The sequence below is a fragment of the Ixodes scapularis genome, unplaced genomic scaffold (assembly GCF_016920785.2).
Source record: "Ixodes scapularis isolate PalLabHiFi unplaced genomic scaffold, ASM1692078v2 PGA_scaffold8__174_contigs__length_109621045, whole genome shotgun sequence".
Classification (NCBI taxonomy): domain Eukaryota; kingdom Metazoa; phylum Arthropoda; class Arachnida; order Ixodida; family Ixodidae; genus Ixodes; species Ixodes scapularis.
Genome location: NW_024609883.1, coordinates 1 through 12843, shown reverse-complemented (window position 1 = coordinate 12843; position 12843 = coordinate 1).

Genomic DNA, 12843 nt, shown 5'->3' with positions numbered 1-12843 from the left:
TAAGTAGTGCACACTGGAAGCGTACTATAAAGCGAGTGTCCTAAGCGTGATTTTTGTAAGGTTATTCATCGTAATCTCATCAAGTTGATCCATTTTATCAATGAATTCTGGAAAGAAAGGTGGCAGTAACATATTTGCTGTATTGATGGCGTGCATGTTGTTCTGCGTGTTTTAGAGAAGGTGGAGGCAGGGGTAGGCATTCAATGCGCTGTCGCTAGCTGAAAAATTTTAGTTGCTGAGAATATATCGTACGGAGCGGTTTTGGATTTCTTTTATATATAACTTCTAAGAGTAACTGACGGAGATTTCTCTAATTTTATGGTATCAGTTGGTCCACGAAAGCACCTTTGATATATCACTGGAGCAGCTTTTAGCGATCCTTAACGGGTTACAAAAACTTCCTGGGCACGTGCAGTATTAAACCATAATCCGTTACAGGCAATATATTACTTGTAAGTCATTGGTTTTTTAAGTAATTTTACACTTGCCTCGTTACATCTTTGCGACAGCAGTTTATACAGTAGTTTAATAACAAACATTCTTTAATTTATTTTAAAATTTGCTCGTTACTTTTATAAATACATAAGCCAACTACGGCAGTTAATCCTATATCTACAGTTGATTGACAGTGCATATTTAACGCTAACTTGCGCATGCAGTAGAAATGTGACCTTATGCAAAGTAGCACACCTCTTCGTGTTTTTGTTTCTAGCCACGAGTTTACTTTGATTGGTATATTTTACTGAAATCGGGCGAAACCACGATTGAATCATCAGTAGATCATATTGTCGTAATCGATTGCACGGCCAGTAGATTTCAAATCATAATCGCTTTAATAGTCTATTGGCATGGGTTGTGCACTCTGTGTGACTACACTTGATTTAGCATACACACGAAGAGCCAAGGTTACAAAATTGCATATGCTGTTCATGCCCCTCGCAGCTCCGCAAATTTAGAGAAATTATAGGGGGGTTTGGTCATAAGATATGTGTTGTATCTTATGACCAAACCCAGTTATCACCGAGGAATAACTGGGTTTTGTTTGGTGACGGCCATTAGCGACCGCTTGTCCTGCTGCCGCTCGAAAGTCCCTTCACGCGCTCTCTGCTCGTGCATGCGCGTCGTGCTCGTCGTCTTCGGTGTGCCAGTTCAATCGCGATCGATTATGACACTTCTCCCCCCTTTAGAGACAGTCACCATATCGTTTAGGCTGCCGCTTCAGGCGTACAGGTCTGGATGATGCTCCGTCTTGTTGTGTGCTAGAGACTGGTACTGGCGTATTGTGCTCGACGTTTACTTTTAGTGGTTCACCTTTGATTGGAAGAGTCCACTGCGGCGCTGGTCCTTGAGCTGACTTTGTACTCGTGTCCTCTACACACGCTTCTGCAATCGGCTGGTTTGATTGTTGGTTAGATCGATTGCTGATGTGGTCATCATGGCGCCGAACAGCCCCTCGCTTGGAGGCGACCAGCCAGGATTGAGCTCCCATCCTCGTCGCCAGTGTTGTGTTTGTGCCGACAACAGCTATACCACCGAACAATAACTGGGTTTTATTCGGTGACGGCCGTCAGCGACCACTTGTCCTGCTGCCGCTCGAAAGTCCCTTCACGCGTTCTCTGCTCGTGCACGCGAGTCGTGCTCGTCGTCTTCGGTGCGCCAGTTCAATCGCGATCGATTATGACAGTATCTAACGTAATTTTCGTCCTGTTTCATTTAAAATCAGTAACAAAAATTTGTAAAACCTCGCACATTTTTTTTCGCTTGAAGGTTTTCTTTTTTGGTACTTTGCGAGGAAAGAGAGCGCACTTTAGGGAAAGACATGGGAACGAGCTTATGTCAGTCGAAAAATGTTTGAACTGTACGAGGAATTAGTGCTTGCAACGAAAGCTGCTGCCGAACCCGTGCTGTCGCGTTCATGCAACGTCCGATACTGCAAGCTTCGCCCTCAGCGCGAGCTCTCTGCCTTCGACGGCGATTCGGAGTCTCGTTAGTACGCAGCCAAAGCACGACGGAAGGCAGCGGACCAGAACTAGATGGGCATCGACTGTAATCTTAACCTGGCTGCTACAGACAGATGAGATAAACTCTAGAATATTCTTTGGTCGACATGCTGGAGCGTGCTGGTAACGTTGGAAGCATAAACGAAAAGCATCATAAAGGGGATGGGGAGTAGAAACACCCCCGAACTAGATAACTGAAATTTAATGATAAACGTTTTGACTTAACCCAAATTATCGCGAAGATATATATATATATATATATATATACAGGGTGTGTTGTTTTTTTTTGTTGCTTAACATATTTGTTTAAAAAAAGCCGTGAAAGTTACACTTATGCCGCTCGTGGAGGTGAGTTAGGCGGCCAGGGGGACATATTATGGGGGGATTTTATTTATTTATTTAGATATACTGCAGGCTGCCATTTGGCAGCCAAGGCAGGAGAGGGCACACAGGGCAACACACAAGAAGAAAACCAGATTGCACGCTAGTAAAAGGAAAAACATCTAGGACTGCTCATCTAAGAAATAACGCTGTAGTGATGAGGCGAACTCCTGAACGGACGAGACGTTGGTAATGTTGGCAGGAAGACTGATCCATTCGTTAATGGTTCGTACAAAAAAGTAGTTTTTTAAACATTGGGTTCTGCTGTAAGGTACCACAATTGTGTTGGAGTGCTTGTGTCGTGTGTGACGGGATGTGTTAAATTGCATAAATCTCTCGAATGAAAGGCGAGATGAGTCATGTACAATGGTATACAAAAGCTTTAGACGATTAATTTTGTGCCGTGTTGAAAGAAGCTCAATTTTCGACCTATTGTACAAGTTAGTGATAGAACTCATTCTTCTGTACTCGTTGCAAATGAAGCGCAGGGCTTTCTTCTGTACCCTCTCGAGTCGATCAATATTAAGTTTAGTCGCAGGGTCCCCAAACAACATGCGCGTATTCTAAGACAGGTCGTATTACTGTCGTGTAGATTGCTTGTAGATTGATAATCGTAACCATGAGTCGTCTTATTAATTAAAATTCATTAATTAATTTTGTAATTAATGAAAATAGACATATGGTTCCAATACTTGCTCGGCGTCATCGAAAACCACTAAATCAGTCCTTTTCATAAAGACTATCGGCGCGTGAGAAGCGTAGTATTGTTTTGAAGTTACCACTTGAGGAGCAGGTACAAGGCTGGGGCTAGATAAGAGACGGAAAAATCGCGCGGGGCGCCTTGTCGCAACCGCTAGCTTTGTGCCTTCCCCACGAGTGGTAACTTTAGTGCACTACTACGCTTCTCACGCGCTCAAAGTCTTTCTGAAAATGACTGATTTAGTGGTTTTCGTCGACGCTGAGGAAGTTTCTAATTGGAACTATATGTCTATTTTCAATAATTAAAAAGCTAAGTAACGAATTTTAATTAATCAGCCGACTGATTTTTACGATTATCCCCCTTTATAATGTCCCCCTGGCCGTATAACTCACCTCCGCAAGCGGCATAAGTGTAGCTTTCACGGCTTTTCTTAAACAAATCTGTTAAGCTTAAAAAAAAAAAAAAAAACACCCTATATATATATATATATTGAAATACCTTTCGTGTTTCAGAGGTTCTAAAATATAAAATATAACTGCGCCTACAGAACCATGAAACAAACCTTGCTCGAGAAAACGTATTTGGAATTACAGCAACTGTGTTCACAATTATCATTCTGGGGTCATATTAAAGTATAAAGGGAGGCAACAGTATTGACTCGAATGTAAGTCGATTGGTGATCACTTCTGTTACTCATGACACTATGAGTGAGTATACGCACATGCATTATTCACAATGCTGTCATTTTGACGATAGCGGGTGTGTGCAAACACAACAAGGTGCGTAGTAAAAGATTATGATTTTGTCATTTGACCCGTTCAAAATACGTGGAAACAGACAAGCGGTGGTCATGTTCACGTCCCGTTTCGGTTTTTTGAACGGCTTTACTAATTTCCGCGGTCTCGCTGCACTTGCCTCGTCATTCACGATATTCGCACAAAAGGAAGAAAAACGAATTAGGCTTACAGCAGCCGGTAACTTTCCATGATCACTTGCCTGAGTTCAAGTGTATGGGACTGCGCAACGGTACGCGAAAATAAAATTTAAACGATATAGAATCCGCATCACTGTCCAAATAACTCTAACTTCAAAGAGAGAGCGAAACCATAAAATAAAAGATATGCATTTCCCTTGACTTGAATGTCGTAATGCTTGAGAAACATATGCTGGAGATCGCATTGTCAGCAACGTCAAACATTCAATTGACGCCGTTTTACACTTGCGAGGAGTACTTCGCAGAAAGCTAATTTTTTTTTTCCTTTGTGATATTATCCACCCCAGACACAAAGCACACCACAAAACTTCCCTTTAAAAAAGGTCGCCTATCTCTTTATAAAAAAAAAGAAAAGAAAAGAGTCTTTGAACAGACAGAAATACGAAATGATATCCCGAATCACTGCTTGCCAGTGCAACGAAGCTCGACAGGAAAAGCGAACGGCGCTTTTGGCAATTCGGAACCACGGCCCGGCGTCAAAAGTCTGGCTCCAGCGCGCCCCCTGGCCCAAACAAACAGTTCTATACCCCGTTTCTCAATACCATCAATAAACTAAAGATTGAACCTGTATTCTGCCGCCGTAATAAATTCACGTTAGTACCTCTTGCACTCAAGTTTACTAACTGGAATTTTCTTACTGACGACGTTGCTGCCGAATGTGATCCTTCTGTATTTCGCGAGAAATGCTTAATTTTGCTTTGTGATCTTATTTGAATTTGCTTTGTTCTACTAGTCTTTATTAAGTGGCCTCCTGTGTACGTTCTCTGTCATGAGGTGCTCGGCGCGTCCACCGTTGAGGCGGACTGCGAGAGGTCCTTCGCGGCTCCGGATTCTTAGGGTCTGAAGGGCCCCGGCGCGTCCCCGTTCACGGTGGGTCTCGGGAAGGCCGCTGAGTTCAGTGTCTGTCATGAAGCACTCGGTGTGCGCACCGTTGACGCGGGCGGCGGGAGGTCCTTTACGGCCCCGGATTTTCACCGTTAGGAGAACCTCGACGCGTCACCGGCTGTGGTGGATCTCGGGAGGCCGGCTGAGTACGGCCTCGGTCATCAAATACTGGTTGCCTCCACTGTTGGCTCAATGTAGTCGACTAAACTCTAAAAAAAGGGTGTCCCCTTACACCCTTTTGTCCCATATAAAACACCCCAAAACTTCCGCTCGACGTACAGGGCACTATAATGGAACAGAAGGCACCAAATTTTGCGAGGGGCTTGATAACGGTGCGAAATAACTTTTTAAATAGCTAAAATACGTATCAAAGACCGCATAAAAAGAAAAAAAAAACACTGAGTTTTTGCAGTAGGGCCAGAAAAAGACCCAATACTTTTTTTTTTCTTGTAGCCAGTAACAGGTACATTAGCTATTTTATTAAGTTGTACCACACGGGCTATCAAGCCCCCTCGTAAACTTTGCGGCCGTCTGTTCGACTTTAGGGCGCTGTACGTCGAAATGACGTTTTGGGGTGTATTATATGAGACAAAGAATGTAGGAATACACCCTTCTTTTAAAAGTGCGGGTGGCCTGAGGCCTGCCTTGGTCTTGAGATGTAGGGTTCGTTTGCTGTTTTCTTTGCAACGCGTGACACGGCGTTTTTTTGGTTCACGCTCTGATCGTCTTAACTTTGGCCTGTGCTTCGACAGCGTTAAATGACTGTTGTTTCTTTGTATCTTCCCCGTTTTCGCATTCCGCACCAGAGCTGGCACGCTTCTACCTGTATGACAGTTTCAGACGCTCAAGTATGTAGCACACAGAGCAAGTCCTAACAAGTCTTTTTTTTTCGCAGCGCCACCTGGGCAAAGCGAGGGGCCTTTTCCGCATGGCAATGTGTTCACGAAGAACCTTGGCACGCGGCATTCGAACCAGGGATATTGCTGTGACTCGTGTTTGCAGACGGTCTTTTGTATGGTATACGAGCAGTGTGACCCCTGCTTTTGCTCACAAAGATGCTTGTGACCTACGTCAATTATCGAATTCAAGTATAGATTTTGGTGAATGAATTATTCATTCACCAAAATCCGCACGTCTTGCAATTATCTTCAAAAAAAGGAAATATGTGTAGTCCGAAGTCAACTTTCCGAGGGAGAAGGGGCCCGGTCAGGATGGTGACGACCGATGATGATGTTCGCCCTATGGAGGTCCCCCGGGAAGTCGAATAAGAAAACAAAACACTAAAAGTTGTTCGATTCCGCTGTACACATTACGATGTCGGTCGGTTTACGATGGCCAGTGTGGCCACGTTTATTTCAAAACAAAACGACAAGTCAACAGTAATTTACATGACAAAACTCCCAAAATTAAAACCCATAGTTTAGTCCCCCACTCTAAAGAGCCGAATCTGCCTTATCTCAAAAGCCGAATCCCCGAGAATCCTCTCGGCAGCCCTTTTCTAGACTCGTAAGGGCCTCCTTTCCCTCCAGAGACGGACGAATCACTTCAAATTTGCCCGTTGTCACGTGGTACACTCTTACCCAATGATCAGCGAGCTGTCAACATGACCCCCCATCGATACCTCAACGGTCAAACCCAAATTCTTTGTAGAGTCACTACATGCTTTCTTCGCCGTCTGACTGGTGCCACTAAGTTAAGTTATTGCGTCGATTAAAAGCGAAGTTTCTACACTAACCGGGGAAATACGCCGGACACACGCACAGCCGCTTAAAAGCCACAAGTGCGGACAGAAGTCCAAGACAGAGGTGTTCCGGCGCCCCAAACTGAAACCCAATCCGTTTGTTAACGACCGGGGTCCGACTCTTCTCCACCGAGCCCCGCGGCTGCTCGAAGCCCCCTGCGCTTGAGAGCACAAGACGACTCCCCGTTCACGCTCTCACACCCTGCCGCGGGTCTGCGAGCAAACGCCCAAAAATGTGGACACAAACCTAGGCAGATAAAAAAACGATGCCGACGCAACTGTAGGACAGACTTTTCTAAAACAAATATTACTTATTTCTAACAAAATCCTTCGTTATTTAACACCGCACTTCTATATAATCAGTGTAAAATTTCAACTTTCGAACATCCATAGTCCACGTACACCAGCCCGCGAAAGACGCTCAAATTCAAGTTCAAGTTCTTCGCCCTCAATGACATTATTAGGAATTTATTAGACGAGGGAAAGTGCCAATATACAGAAAGTATGGAACACTTTTGGAATATACAGCTCGAGCGAAATGTATTGTACGCACTTTTAGCTGACCGGATAAATCGATCTCTTGACTTATCGCTCAGGGTTTTACTACAAAGGTGCGTGAGGTTGTTGAATGGTTTCGCTAAAATAGTAGAAAAAATATTACCTCGTCTGAATCAATCAAGAAAAATAAAAAAAACTATGTTTCTCCTATGCTTTCCATGTGCACTTTAACATATCATGGTTTAATGTGGTGCTTATTTGGGCGAAATGAAGTGGCAAAAATATATGCCAATTCTATTTTCTTTCCATTTCACATTTGTTTAATCATAATAAATTCCAGAATAGCCCTCAACGATTTCCTGATGATTTTGATGTAAAAGAATTCGCGAAATTGTTTTCATAGACAAAATCAGATTTCATTTTCTTTCTTTTAACTACGTATTTTTAATGTATTCAAACTCTCAATTAATTAATGCACAAGGTTCAAGCACCTGTTTAGTAAATCCGAGCGCGATGGGTAAAGAAACCGATTTATGCGGTAAGTTGAAAATGAATTCAGTCCATTCCGTCCACGCTTCACTAAGAACGCTCACAAATATATATATATAGTTTTGGTTCGAATTAATCGAACCAAAACTGAACCGGAACAAAATACATTTACCTGAACCTGAATCGTAACCGAACCCGTATTTTTTTCGGTTCGACACACTGATATATATATATATATATATATATGTATATGTATATATATATATATATATCTATATATATATATATATACATATATATATATATATATATATATATATATATATATATATATATATATATATATATATACATATACATATACATATACATATACATATACATATATATATATATATATATATATATATATATATATATATATATATCAGTGTGTCGAACCGAAAAAAATACGGGTTCGGTTACGATTCAGGTTCAGGTAAATGTATTTTGCTCCGGTTCAGTTTTGGTTCGATTAATTCGATCCGCGAACCGGTTCGCGAACCGGCTCGGAAATTATAAATGACAAATTGCAACATCAAAATAAATTACGAATAAAACATCTGAAATCAGCACATACGAAACGGGATACATCGTAGTGTAAGGCTCAGGGATTTCTACCAGGAATGGTTTCTTTATGTGGACTCAAAGGTTACCTCACCGACGTTTACGCATTCGGACTTCATCTAATTGGGTCCGACGCAGTAGCTGTAAAATCCGTGACCCCCTTACAAACCCACTTACAAGTAGAACTCGCTAACTATCCCGCCACCTCGGCGTGTAAGCAATTGAAGGAACAGTGGGGAGAAAATACAGCTTTTTATTTGAACTAGCCTTCGGTAACTCAAATTAGACCCTTAAAGAAGTTTTCATTAAACAAGATACGGAATATGAAAAACACTTCACCGAACGCAACGCCAGAAGGACGTAATAGATAAATATTAAAATAGAAGAGTTCGCTGTCTCACAAATATGTTAGCTTCTAAGTGCCTATACGAAACCGGATGCATTATTATCAAACTCCAGCCTTTTTTTTTCTCATTCCGATGGAAGCAAGCTTCAAGAACTCGCGCGTTCTAGAAACGTGTTATGAAATGAGCACACAGCAGCACACAGCAGATTTACAAGATTGTAGAAAATAAAATCCCGTGACAGCGATTTTCTTTTTTTTTTTTTTTTTTTTTGCACAGCCTTCCAATTCTCTTTCTTCCGTGCAAGCCGCGACCAGCGCAATACTGGTTCGTATGTCAAGATTCATGGATGCAGTGTTTGTCAAGATTCATGGATGCAGCGTTTACAGCGAGGCCCGTGACCCGGAGGTCACGGGCCTCGCTGTGACCTCCGGGGACCTCTCGGGGAGAGTTAGGCGAACATACGCTTATCCCGCACGGGATATCACCATGCATGCCACGCCAACTCTCCTGGTTGACGTGGTGGGGAAGGGAGGTCTCGTTCGGACAGTCCACTTGCGTGGAGGCCTCGGGGCCCCGCCATGCGCATGCCGGCTCGAGCGCGTACTTGGCTGGTGGCGGCGGCACGTAGTTCCGCTCGGCATGAAGAGCTTCCTCGATGAGGCGGGCGCCCCGGGCTAGCTCTTCAAGGGTCTCAAAGGTGCGGTTGATCAGGTAGACGTGGTACCTGGGGTGACACTGTCTTCTGACCCGAGCTACTCTGTCCGACTCCGGTGACTTCGGGTCCGCCCTCTTGAAGAGCTCTTGCATGACCCGAACGTACCGGACCAGACTTTCATCCGGGTGCTGCGTCCTTGCCTCGAGCTCTCGGAGAATCTGCGTCGCGTAGCCTGCAGGCAGGAACTCTTCTCGAAGCCTTGTCTGGAAGTCCGCCAGGCTGGTGAAGGGGGTCTGTGACCCCAACCAGCACCTGGCGCTGGCTTGTAACGCCAGCGGGACAATCCGGTCCACGATGAAGGCATCTGAGGCACCGGAGGCAAGGTGGTACGTCTGCAGCTCGCCCAGGAAGTCTGCCACGGACTTGACGTCGTCGTACCCCATGTAGACCGGAACAGTCAAGTGTGGTCTGGGCTCTCGCGGTGGGGTCTCCTGCTGGCCAGGCGTGTGGGCCAGGCGCTGCATCACGGAGTCGCACATCTCCGTGACCTTCGTGAGCAGGTTCATTTGTGCTGCTGCGGCCATCGCGGCTTCCTGCTCCCGCGTGAGCATTCCTGCAAGCACAAAAAAAAAAGAAACGCCCCCAAAAACCCAACACAAGCGCGCAAAACGATTGCCGCGTTCACAAAGACACGGTCACAAACACGCCAATACAACAAACGTGGACGTGACGGAAGCACGAAACAACGATAGGAAACACGGGGAATATGAAAAAGGCTTACCGAAAGAAGAAACCAAGCCCCGTGAAATTCCTGCGAGTGGGTAGCATACCACGGTTGGGCGCCATTGTGGTCGGTTTGCCTTGCTGCATACCCGACCCGGAGGAATAACACGCAGCCAACGGTTTCAACAACAAGAAACTACATTTAATAAGACAAAGACAAGACGATTAACATTGCTACCGGCGCTGCCGGAGTCCAAGCAGCGACTCCCCGTGCGCCGCCTCTGATCTGCCTTATCAAGGCGGCGCATCCGATGTGCGCGTGGCTGGCGCGACGTCGCCGCCACGCGGGAAAAGTTCGGCTTGAGCCTGGCAGTCGGGCAACTTGACTTGGGAGCCGCCAGGGTGCCCACAAAGTTCACCACATTTTCACCACATTTTTTAGAAATTAGGAAGTTAGCGGACAAAAGGATACGCCACGAGTCACATGCCGCATACCTTGAGACTTGCCTCGACGCGCTCATTGCTCCCAGGGGTTTACAAATTGTTTTTCCACCTAGTATGACAAATCTCTCCGAAAGCGATTTAAAAAAATGGAATGCGGTGCTTACGAATGCTTCTCTCGATTTAGTAAAAATAGTTAAAAATCACTGTCAGACAACTTCGACGAATGTGCGAAGGGTTGAAAGTAATTTGCTTCGCGCTAACAAACTGTCACCGCAGGAAACCGCATCACTAAAATCATTTGAAGAAAAGAAACGTGGGATCATCAGGGAGGTAAAAAATAGTAAGCTAGCTAGGGATAATATTAAATACCCCCCGACGACGGTGAGTGGGCGGGACATGCAGAATAACTCTCTTGATCGTAGCAACATAGTTAATTTATCCAGTGTAAAGCTAACCCACGACGAAGAGTCGCTCCTCTCAATGGGTCTTAACTTCTGCCCGACCACGGGCCAGTACGACGAATTCACTCTCCTCCAGGATCTAGATAATTTCGCACGAAGCCTTCGGCTTCAGGAATTCTTCTTTGATAGGCCCCAACAGGGCGCATCTCCTCTGACTTCGACATCGTCCGGCTGGACTCCCGGTCCCAACAGAGATAAGCATCTAGACCTTTATATCCAGGCGGTCCAAAAGGACATTGTGTCAGCTTATAGAAATCAGCAACCGCATCACTATAACCTCTCGCTTCCCGAACGCAGGGCGCTCAAGGATCTAGGTAACAGAAAATATATTATAATCAAACCAGCTGACAAGGGGGGTGCCATGGTTATACTCAACATCTCGGATTACATAAAAGAAGGCTATAGACAACTAAACGATGCGAAATTCTACCGTCATCTAAACAACGACCCAACTAGCCAGCATGCCAAACTTATACACCAGCGACTTATCGAGCTAGAGAAACAAGGTGAAATTACCGACAAAACTTTACGGGGGCTAACGGCCAAACACGCTGTACCTGGGCGCTTCTATATGTTACCTAAAATCCACAAAGAAGGGAATCCCGGCCGCCCCATTATATCGGGCTCAGGAACGCTCACCGAGCCAATTTCTAGTTTCGTTGGTAATCTCATGAGACACATCCCGCCTACCTTCCCGTCGTACATTCGGGACACGACTCACTTTCTCAAAGAAATTTCTAAAATTCAAATACCCAAGGATGCCTTTCTGGTGACAATGGATGTAACTGCTCTGTACACCAATATTCCCCATAAAGACGGCATAGAGGCGCGTGTGAGGGCATATGAGGCCCACAGGAGGGATGACTTCCCGGAGAGCCAGGTTCTGGCTGTCCTTTCGAGCCTGGTTCTTGAGTTAAACAGTTTTGAATTCGACGGCAAATTTTTTCTTCAAACTAGAGGGACCGCAATGGGCACGAAAATGGCCCCGAACTTTGCAAATATATTTATGGGCGACCTCGAATCAACTTTTCTCGCATCCTGTCCGCTCCAACCGATGTTCTACAGGAGGTATATTGATGACGTATTTTTTATCTGGTCACACTCAGAAAATGAGCTTCTCAAGTTCATCGCAGATTTTAACTCCGCGCACCCTTCCATTCGCTTCACACACAGTTACTCGAAAACTGACATTAATTTCTTAGACGTTAGAGTAATAATTAAGGACACAACTCTGGTCACTCAACTGTATCGAAAGCCCACGGACAGCCAGAGATATTTGCACTTCGACAGTTGCCACCCTCGACCTTGCCGAACCAGTATTCCGTACGGCCAGGCTCACAGGTTTAAACGTGTATGTTCTAATAACGATGATTTTGACTCCAACGCCAATCAACTACGCGAGGTTCTAAAAGAACAGAAGTACCCAGAAAAAATCATAAATGACGCAATTGGCAAGGCGCGCGCCCTCAATCGCGACCTCTTGTTAGGTGACAGCGGTCCCAGACAAGCCGACAGGCCAGCCTCGTGCTGACCTTCAGCAATAAGTCTCCGAATGTAACCGCCATATTAAAGAAACATTTTAATATTTTGCAACAAAGTGAACGCCTCGCAAAAGTTATTACTACCGTCCCACGTGTGGTGTACAGACGCTCGCGGAACATTAAGGATTCCCTAGTCAGGTCCAAGATAACTGCCACTGAGAACACTGGGAGTCGGCCGTGCGGAAAGTCGGGATGTGGGGTCTGCCCACACGTAACACCGAGAAACTCCATAGAGAGTACAAACTCCAACTTCACCTACAAAATTTATGGCAACTTAAATTGCGACACCAGTAATGTAGTATACCTTTTACAGTGTAGCACTTGCAGCGCGCAGTACGTGGGCCAGACAGAGACACCTTTCCGATTGCGGTTTAATAA